General features: G+C 40.3%; 1 long non-coding RNA gene across 5 annotated transcripts in view; it reads right to left on the reverse strand.

Annotated features, from left to right (window-relative positions):
- The window catches only part of LOC123613623 (uncharacterized), a 39,046-nt gene that overhangs the window by 29,107 nt on the left and 652 nt on the right, over positions 1-9,287 (reverse strand). For 4 of the 5 annotated variants that reach the window (XR_012508750.1, XR_012508749.1, XR_012508747.1 and 1 more), the window contains exon 2: positions 1,794-1,869. This is a non-coding gene — a long non-coding RNA (uncharacterized LOC123613623). Of the gene's footprint in view, positions 1-1,793; positions 1,870-6,979; positions 9,142-9,287 lie in introns of those variants that run through there. The other variant, XR_012508751.1, reaches the window with a different exon arrangement.

A 9,287-nucleotide genomic window follows, 5' to 3' on the forward strand; every position in this document is an offset into this window, starting at 1 on the left:
ATGCCTCTAGACCTTGAGTCTTCCATTCAATTGTATCCCAGAAATCTTATTTTCAAGTCCAATGAAAAAAATTGTGTTTGATTGAGAGTTGCCATATTGTCACCTTCAAATGCTGTCATATGCGATAAATGCTCCAACTGTTCCAAATATAATAACTCTTAGATGCTCCAGATCACATCCTGGGGAGCGGCAGTGCCTTGAGGACATCATCGCGAACCACAATGATCGCAGCCCAACTCAGCGGTCACGGACAACACGAGCTTGCTGAAAGGGATCTGTGAGAAATGCTGCAGCAGTGAGTACGCAGCCTCCCAGCCTTCTGCTGTGTCTGGGCTGACGACAAGTGCGCTGGCGCACAGGCAGGCATGCAGAAGTCACTCTCACAAGCCTTAGAATGTGAAGGCAGCCACCAACCTCCATCCACCGAAAACAGCCTTCACGCCACTTACGTTACAGCATAAACATGCCATGCTGTCCACTCTGAGGACAGCACTAACATAGTGAAAAGCATGATAGATTTTTCAGAAATTCGAGGCTCAGTCTTGCCTCCAACATGAACTGGCTGCATGACTTTGGAAAATGCATTTGACCTCTGTAGACCCCTGCAGAACGTTAAACCAGGCAAGTAGTTGAAACATTTTCACTACTAAGCTCGTCTGTTAATAATTTTTAACCACAGACCTTGTGCTTCAAAATATTCTGTCTAGAAAAAGTCACTCAGTGAGCAATCGTTTCACTTTTTTGTTTTGTTAAAAATTCTGACAAACCTTTAAGAGGGATCAGAAACAGTGGTGGAACAAATGAGTGAAGAGGTGGGAAGCAGAGGGTAAGGTGGGTGACTGGGCTAGAAGATGATGTCTATTTCATCAGGTAAGTAACCAACAATTTCATGTCCTATGTTTATGGAACAAAGATCTAGAAAACTGAGCACATTGGGGGAAAAAAGCCCAGCAAGAGTATGATGTCATGTAGGCATCTTTTTTAAGTTTTTTAAATTTTTAAATTTTTATTTCTTTATTGAAGTATAGTTAGTCTATAATGTGTCAATTCCTGGTGTACAGCATGATGTTTCAGTCATCCATCATCCATATACACACATATATTCTTTTTCACGTTCTTTTCCATTATAGGTTACATCTAGGCATTTTGAAATACTGAAAATAGCTCATGACATGCCACAGCTACTTTTGTAATTCTTTAAAGATTTCAGGTTTGACACCACTGCACAAGATAACCCACGAAGTCCCCAGGAAAAGCGTGCTCCAAAATGAATTTTTATTAAATGAGTTTTGAGATCACTGACTTCTGTAATCAAATTAGGGAAAAACATTTTAGAAGTGGGCAGTATCCCTTGTACATGTAAGATTACATGGAAGAAGTCAAAAAAATTTTAATTATACAATCCAAGGGAACATACGTCTTTCTTGCAAGTATTCACTTTATAAATATTTTCTATCAGTGGTTTAAATTCATTTACATTATGCCTTCTCAGTGGGACACTACTGCATCAAACAGGACAAAAAATGTTCCTTGAGGAATGTTAAAAAAAAAAATCTTAATATTATAATGGTGTGTGGTCCTCCAAAGCTCAACTCTACATAATAAAATACCCCCCCACCCCAGTTTCCAAAGGCTTTGTTGGTAAACATGCTTTAGAAAGAAAGATCCACCCTACTTCTCCCAAGTCAGTGGAATGAGGAGCTGTGTCCAGGGACACATCAAGTGATGCCAAAGGGGACTGATGCCCTGTCCCCCTCTGATCCAGAGGTCCAGTCAAAAGCATCTGTACTCACCCAAGTCTTCAGGCTTAAACCACAGGCTAACTTCTTCCTCAGCACTTTTTACTGAATCACTGCCACGATGATGTTCCTGCCAATGTGAATTCCATTGCTATTGTTATTATATATACAATATATATTATTATGTGTGCTTATATAATATATAGTATTACATATAATATAATATAAATATATATTTAGAATTTGTCCCCTCTTTAGAATTTAGTCCCTTTAGACTTCTTTGCACTCAACAACTGTCTTTTTTAAATTACTTTTTAGTTTATCTAATTTTTTTCTATTTAAAGATGGAACTGACTCTTTGTCATAACTTTCTACATCCTAATTGGAGCAATTTATGCCATTTATTTTAATTTTGTCTTTTTGATAAAAGGGGAAAAATTCAGTATTATCCAGGGATTTTATGTTTGATTTAAATCTTGAAGGAAGGAGAGGCGTCTCAGTGTCCAAGATGAGCATGACTTCTCCAGTCTTTCAAAGACAGTGACACACCAAGCAGGTTACTCTGAAGGGGGTCTCAGGACAGGGAAGTAGCCAAAATAAAATATTTAGAAATGGGTCAAAATCCTGAGGATAAGGCTGATTCTCAGATTGTGGGGCAAAAGCTCTTCAAATCATTTTTTTTTCTTTTGTCTCCAAAGAAAATAGACAAGGCTTATAATTTTAATAGGTGAAAATAAAAGTACAAACAAGTAAGCTGTAATCTTTTTGAAGATAACTATTATTCTTGGTAGAAGACTTTATGTCACTTACAATAGAAGAGCAGGTATCTTTCTAAAGTTGTCTGTTCTGATAAATCATCATTTCCCTGAAGTGAGGGGTTCTTGCACACCAAGTAAAGAAAACTGACTTAGCCAAAATCTGAGTTTAAAAAAAAAATCTGAACAGAAAAAAAAAATCATTTTGCTATGTAAATAAGATTTGATTTACTTACAACCTCACTCATCCTAAAGCTTCAAAATACTTTTTTGGAAACCACTGATCATTGGTCAAAGCTTCCCTTCAAGTCCAAAGGCATAAGGAAAGCTCTCTAATCTCCTTTCCTCTGTCTTTTGGGAAACAGAGACCACTGAAACTCTCAATTTGCTCAGGGTCCACAATACAAAACGTGCTTCTGAAATCAATCAGAATGTTCAAGGCCAATGTTCTGCCATCATTGAGAGAAGCCAAAAAGCTTGTTTTACCGTATCTAGTATTGTAAGGTTGGTCCTGAGATTAAAGAACTGTCCTGGCATCTGGTCTCCCTTACAGCCAAAGTGATGTATTTGTGTGACACCTGACCATGGTGAAGGTCACTGACTCCAGTACCTCGATTTTGCAGAACTTTGTAAATTAGGTTGCACACTATCCAGTTTTCATGGGGCAGACAATTAAAGCAAAACCCATCGGGGTCTTTGGGAAGCTGACAGTCACAGCCCAACGCCATTATGTTTCCATTTACTCATTAATTAATAATCTTAAGGCTTAAAGAATAATCTTAAGGCTTAATAATTATATCTAGGCAACATCTGGCTGTTGTTAATTGCCAATGAAATTAACTGAAAGTAAATAAATGGGATGCCTACCAAGCATCCAGGAGAAATATATCATCAAAAACGTCAAACATAGCCAACCCCAAACTGAGGCTGGATCAGGCACCTTGGAGCATGCAGAAAAGGCGCACAGTGAGAGTGACAGAGCCATGAGGTAGGAGACCCAGGCTGCAGCGGGCTCTGGGATGTGGTTCTCAGACTCCAGTATCTACAGCACAGGGAGGCACACTACAGCAAAGATGAAGGTGAGCAACAGACCAGAGCATCCATTGCTTAACACACGGCAGTGGACCACAGTGTAGGCAGCACATTCCACAGTGACAGGAAAGCTTGCTTACAATGTTCACCCCCATCTATCTTAAAGTAATTTTAAGAGATTGACACCAGATGTCCATAATCAGGCCCTTAGGGACTCAGGAAAAGTTAACATCTTCCTGTGCTCTCTTTTATCATCTGTGGGGGAAGATAATATACTTTCTTCAAACAAAACGTTAAGTCCTGTGCTTCAGAGATATGTGGGTTCCCAGTTTATCATCTTCAATTTCCACACCAGTTCTCTCAGGTGGTGTATCCGTGAGGGACTGTATTAAGCCACGTTGTCACAGATGCCCAAACACAGAGGCTTGAACGAGCGTGGTGTGTATTTTCCATACACAATAAGGAATCTGGAGGGATGCAATCCAGGGCCTGTGCAGGGACCCTCATGCTTGTCTTTTTGCTCTTTTATCCTAAATGTGTGGCCCTCATCCTCACGGACATAAGACAGCTGTTCTACTTTCAGACACTTCTAGCAAATTCCAGAATGGAAAGGGGAGGAAGAAGGAGGCCAGAGGCAGCTGTGGGGCTGGGTCCACCACATTATTGGTGGTGTTTACATAACAACCTCCTGACCTGCACACATCTTATTTCCAAAACAGTGTCAGGTAGCAGCCTCTCTCTGGGGGGCGGGGACCGGAGGACTAAAGTGTTTTGTTTTGGCCAGGGCTATTGCCAAAATCAGAATTCTGTTAGGAAGGAAGAAAGCTAGCAAGAACATTGGGTAGGTCCCTAGCAGGCTCTGCCTCGGATAAACACTACTGTCTTCATTTTACAACTAGGAAACCAGAATTCAAAGAGGTTAGGTAATGTCATAGCTCAGTGACTTGGGATTTGAATTCAGGCCTTAAGACAGCAAATTCAGGGCCTTTTGATAAGAACTGATTTTTAAAATTGTTAAAACAAAAAACTGTGACCTATAAAGAAGTAAATCGAATTATTCAGAAAGCAAGAAACTAACAAAAAGAAACCATTTGCTAAAGATTCTGGAGAGCAGAAGCAGGAGTAGGAATGAGAAAGGGGGAATGAGGGAGATTTTCTGTGGGAAAAACACAATCTCACGCTTAAAAAACAACAAAAATCCTCCACGCTTAAAAGTAGCCTTAAAGATTAAGGCACATTTTCAGCCTGGTTTCCAACTGTTGGGTGAAAATTCATTGTCTTGTGGCTAGAATTCATTCTGACCTGGCAAAAAGTCATTTATTGCCTCTATTAACTCTTAGCTGGTGCTTGAGAATTGAAACAGCTATTAGCTAAACTAACCTGAAAATCACCTCCAATTGCTATCTGATGTTTTCCAGAATGATTCATTTGATTCTCATTTCCATAAACCTTGAAATTTTTCCCCCCTGACATTGAGAAAAGGAACTGGTTGATCTGCCCTGAAAGGCAGGACCCCTGTGAATAGTGACAGAGATGGGCCTATTGGATGTTTATTACGAGCTCCTAAGGATTCTGAGATTCAAAAGAAATGAAGAGGACATCAGAGATGGGTGCTAAGATCCCAGCGGAGAAGGCAGGGTGGCCCTGTTAGAGAGTGCATCGCCATGGCTGTTGTCAACAAGAACGTACACAACTCCGCCTGGAAGCCCAGCAACAACCCCCAGCTGGTCAACTTACAGCCTGGGGCTTTTCCCCTCAGGGGATGGGATGTGTCCTTACTTTGCTGTGGCCTTGCCTTGAACCTTGGGGATTCCCCTCCCTTAACATTCACCTCCTTGAACCTGGTTGGCTCTTGGCACCGGACGTACGGACCATCTGGCAGAAAGGGATGGCTGAACGAAGGGAGCCCAATCCCCGGTTCCAGCGACTGAGCATGGCTAATTTATGCTCAAATAGTCATTTGGGGGCTACAAAGAGCAAATTAATTACACTCCTGTGAGTTTAAGCAGCAGCAACAGGAAGCAGGAGAGGTAAATAACACAGGGATTGAATGTGAAAAGGACTGGGAGTGGGGAAACTGTGTAAAACACACTAGGGGTAAAGAATCTGCACAGATGAAATCCGACTGAAGGCTGGGGAAAACAAAAAGTGGGTTCCTGTTGGAAGATCACAGAAAGCCCAGGTCCTGCTTGCTAATGCAGTTCCGAGGGATGCTGGTACAATCACTAAAATAACACAGCCTTGAAAGGGTGTGGTTGGCGGGGTTTGGCACAGGTTGGGGTCCCTCTGAGGATGTGGGGCCGGGGAATTTCATCTTGCCAGGGGCTGAGGACCTGCCTACAGCGCTGCCTGCGAAGCTGAGAGCTGGGGCTTTTCTAAGGATGTTGAGGTGGGAAGTTTTTAAACTCCTTTCAGGCTCCTTGCAACTAGAGAAGAGGTAGGCAGTGCCTGGCAACACTGGAGCTGGGGAGAGATGGCGCACTAGCACAAACTGAGGTCTCTGGAGGCAGGTTTCACCCACAGAATGATGCACCTGCCTTGGGAGGAAGTGTGTTAAGAAGTCAGGAGAGCAGGAGGGTATAGCTCAGTGGTAGAGCACATGCTTAGCATGCATGAGCTCCTGGGTTCAATCCCTAGTACCTCCATCTAAAAAAAAAATTAATAAGTCAAGAGGCTTTCACAGAAATCATTAGAATCTACCAGCATTCAGGCCTAAACTAGAATTCTCAAATTCTAGTATAAAAATCACATGAGAAGCTAGTTTGAAACGCAGAGTCCCAAGCCCATCGATAAAAGATTTTGATTCAGTAAGTTGGGGCTGGGGCCTGGGAATCTGCATTATTATCAGGCAGCTCCTGGGATTTGGTATCAGCAGCTCTTGGACTGTCCTAGCTACTTTGTAAAAATGAAATGTGGTCTCTTCAAAAGTTAGCAGCCTATTTAATTAGAGATTTGACTGATAAAAGTACAAAAAAAAATAGAATATTCTTCTGCCACCTCTTGTTCACTCACTTTTGGAATTCTTTGGCCTACTTCCTGGAGGACAGTAATTTATCCCAGAATTACAGAACTATCAGAAGCAACAAGAGATAGATTCTGGTTCTGATTTCTCCACAATTAGTCATTACTTACAGCAAAAGCCTGCCTGCGCCAGCCTGAAAGAGGAAAGGAGCGACAGACCAAGAAGGAAGTGATTTGCAAGTGATCCCTTCCTTTCAAATCTTCCTTTCCAGATTTGAAGATTAAGCACCTTTCTTCCAGAGGAAGAAGTTGCTGGAGCCCCCAGAGATCCACAAGATTCATTAGGGCTGTGCAGTAGTTTTAAGGTGTTTTCACCAGAACTTGTCCTAAAAATACCTTTCAAGTCACAACCTAGAAAACACACACACACACTCCCGCCATATATGTGTGGTATGTGGGAATGTATGGAAACACTTTTAAAACACTACTTACCTTTACCATTGGAAATGCACTCTGATATTTTCTATGCTCTGCCCTTTTTTCTTTTCCATTCTCCCTTTCCGCCCTTCCCTAGTGAGAATCGTGATAGAATAAATGACTTTGTCTTGCGGTTTGAAAAATGCTGGGGTGGGTGTAAGATTCCAGCTGTTTTGAGTAGAGAAGAAAGGGAGAGGAGTTAGAATTGGAGAATTGGAAAAGAGGTTTGTTCTCTAATTTTTCCTTCTTTCTTCCTTAGGCAGCAACTCTCTTCATTTACCCATTGTCTACCTTGGCTAAGACAGCATCCACATCCTATAGTGAAGACTTTACCGTCTTAGTGGCTGATATCGCAAAGCAAGAGAAACGCTCGGGGGAATCTACCCATAAACAAAAGAGTCTTTTCTTCTCACTAGGTTGGCCTCCTCACTGCCATGTGTGTGACATGCTTATTTCTAATCGGGTGTCTTCACCTCCTGACTTGGGATTCTAGCCACCCACAAAATCATCCTGGGCTGCTCCTTTGACCTCCAGGGCTCCTCTCTGCTCACTTTCCCAGAACTTGAAGGCTAGTCAAGGCACAGAGTGAACCCTCCATGCCCCAGCATCCTGCTCAGGCAGGGACAATCCACTTCCAAGTAAAAAGAACCGATGCTGTTATTTATTTTACAACTAAAGCCGTTATTTTCATCACTTGTAAATGAACTAGGAGACACAAATGACCCAAGGTCCCCACAATCAACCTTCTTTCCAACTCGCAAGGTTCATTTCCATTGCTGTCATTTAATTGCATGCATTAAAAAGTCACAATTTGGTTTGCTGTCGTTCATTGGGTGGTTAGACTTGAAAAATAGCAACTAAAGAAGCCAACTTCATGAGTCACTTTTCATCACAGAGGGAAAAAAAAAATCACCCTAGCCCCACCTTTGTTGTGACACTTTTTTATCTCCACAAAGAAAAACAATTCAACCCAGATTCCAAGTGCTACCCATCATCCTTCTCACACATATCTTATTTTAAAATGTCTTCATTAACTTTAAAAAAAAAATCAAGCACTTTGCAAATTAACTCTCTTCCCAAACAGCTTCATTATAAATTAATTATCATGGTAAAATGATAAACCTCAAAGTTTGTAATCAGTTCTAAAGCAAAGAACTGGTTTTATCCCAGTTCTTCTGAGTGGATTGTGATCCACTGAATTCCTGAAAACAAGGAATCTGTCAAAGACAATTGGGATCATGTCAGAAGTACTTAGGCACTAATTTGAAAAGGGTCTCTCATATTGGTGCAATATGAGTATCAAAAAAAAGTAGTAATAATGGCAATAAATTGACACAAGCCACATATATAAAAATTCATGAGTTCCTAAAGATATTACAAAAAAAGAAAGCCAGTGATCACTTCTGAGTTTTCTAGGAGACCAATTCATTATTCTGCAAATTAATAAAGAAAAATGTCAAGCATTAAAATTAATTACCTGATGACGTTGTTTAACACACATTTGCAGCCTCTGCGTGACCAAAGAGGATTTGGCCATATTTGTAGTGTAAGGTTTCGTTATGTTTTCCTATAATGTGAACTTTTGCCTTCTAATACGATTATGAAAATAACCATGCCTAATTTTGCTTTTTTTAAAATAATCTCATATGAATGGAATCATTCATTACCGTCTTTTGTATCTGACTTCTTTCACACAGCATTTCATTTTTGACATTCATCCATGTAGGAATATTTGATTTTTTTTTTTTTTTAATTTTCTGGGGGTGGGTAATTAGGTTTATCCATCTATTTATTTAATGGAGGTACTGGGGCATGAACCGAAGACCTCATGCAGGCTAGGCATGCACTCTACCACTGAGCACTTAGGAATAATTCCCCCCTATTTTGATCCTTTTTATTAAGCTGAGTAGTATTCTATTGTATGCAGTTATCACAATTTGCTTAACCATTCATAGTGTTTTCCCCGTATCTGTTGAAATGATACTGTTTTTTTCTTTATTCTATTAATATAGTGAATTACATTGGTTTTCAGATGTTAAGCCAATTTTGTGTTCCCAGAATAAACTTCACTGGTTGTGATGTCTAATCCTTTTAAATGTTGTTGAATTTGATTAACTAAAAAAACTTTTTTATAGAGGTATAGTTGGTGTACAATATTATATAAGTTCCGGGTGTACAACACAGTGATTCACAATTTTTAAAGGTTATACTTCATTTATAGTTATTTGACTTACTAAATTTTTGTTCAAGATTTTTGTGTCTACATTTATGAGGGATATATTGGTCTCTTTTCTTTTGAGGTCTTTCACTGGTTTTGGTATCA

The sequence above is a fragment of the Camelus bactrianus genome, chromosome 8 (genome assembly GCF_048773025.1).
Source record: "Camelus bactrianus isolate YW-2024 breed Bactrian camel chromosome 8, ASM4877302v1, whole genome shotgun sequence".
In the NCBI taxonomy this organism is placed as follows: domain Eukaryota; kingdom Metazoa; phylum Chordata; class Mammalia; order Artiodactyla; family Camelidae; genus Camelus; species Camelus bactrianus.